Genomic DNA, 1,342 nt, shown 5'->3' on the forward strand with positions numbered 1-1,342 from the left:
GCTTTGCGAAGGAATTGGGGAAATGTCACCGCCGTGTCCCCTGTTGCCCCTGCTCCCTTGATGCCAACAGGGTGCTGGGGGCTAAGCTCGTCTGCAGGAACACAATTAATTAGGTCGTTCCAGTAATTAATTCCTTACAAACCTCACATTGAAATCCTTGCTGTAACGAGATGCCAATGATAAAATGGCATTGAGGTCGCAGGTTTAAATGGACCCTGCGCCCGGAGGAGCCCTTTGCTGCAGGCAAGTGCTGCGGGGATGCGACTGCTCCGGGGGTGATGCCAGCGGCTGCTGCCCTGGGGGTCCCAGTGCCAGGAGCGGAGGGGGTTGTATCCCTCCTCTGGGCCTGGATCCTGACTCCTGGTATAGATCCCTGCCCTGTTAATGGTCTTTAGGGTAATTATGAAGGATCCCATTATCTGCTCAGCTGCAGAGCGCCAGCCTGCTGCTCCCCTTCATCCTGGCCCGCAAGAGGACCTTAGGGAGCTTGTGAGAAAAATGAATAATGAATTTCAGATTGGACATGAATTGGTAATTAATCACTCCTGGAATTAATTCCAGACAAAGGCGAGGGGGGGAGGATGTTGTAGGGGGGGAGCAGGAGGCTGGCAGGGAGAGGGCTGAGCCAAAGCTGGGTCAAGGCAGGGGCTGAGTGGGAGATGTGGGGTGATGGGGGACAGGATGGGACACAGCCGTTATCCAGGGCAAGGGCTTAGGGCCCCTGTGACCCCCCTGGGGACACAGGGGATGAGGGCAGCCCCTGCCAGGCACCAGTGAGGCTGCATGGATGTCCCTGCTGGGTTTGGTCCTGGCCCTGGGGCCGGTGGCAGAGGATGCTGCACGCCGGGCGAGCGGTGCTGTGGTGGGAGATGCATGTGCTGTGGGCGGCAGCGTTTGGTGTCGGCATCCCTTGGCGGTGGTGGTGTGAGTGGCGTGAACGTGTGGTGAGTGTGTTGGTGCTCGGCGGGCACTGCTGTGGGCACAGATGTGGGGCTGGGGTGGAGGCTGCAGTGGTCAAGGGAGAGCCCCGTACTCCAGCAGTTGGATGCTGCTGTTGGGCCTTGGGAAGGGCCGGTGTTTTGCTCACCCTTTGCATCCGTGTCAGCACCAGGCTCCCTGTCAAGCTCCTGGCCTTTCTTCTGATTAGCCTGCAAGCCCTGGGGCTTTAACAAACATTTTCCCTTTCAGAAAAGCTAATTATCACAGCAGCCCTGTCATCACCCCTGGCTGGTGCTGCCATGTCAGCCAGGAGAGCCCCCAACCCACTGCTCAATGGTGTCTTGAGTTTTTTGGGAAGGGTCTGGAGGGCAGGAGGAGCTGGGATGCAGGCTGGGACGAGGCG

General features: G+C 58.5%; 1 protein-coding gene across 1 annotated transcript in view; it reads left to right on the plus strand.

Moving 5' to 3' along the window:
* LOC104158838 (spermatogenesis-associated protein 20-like) overlaps positions 1-1,342 on the plus strand; it is a gene marked incomplete at its 5' end in the record, with an annotated part of 6,872 nt that overhangs the window by 4,992 nt on the left and 538 nt on the right. The gene's annotated exons all lie outside the window — the stretch shown is intronic.

The sequence above is a fragment of the Cariama cristata genome, unplaced genomic scaffold (assembly GCF_000690535.1).
Source record: "Cariama cristata isolate BGI_N322 unplaced genomic scaffold, ASM69053v1 scaffold26913, whole genome shotgun sequence".
In the NCBI taxonomy this organism is placed as follows: domain Eukaryota; kingdom Metazoa; phylum Chordata; class Aves; order Cariamiformes; family Cariamidae; genus Cariama; species Cariama cristata.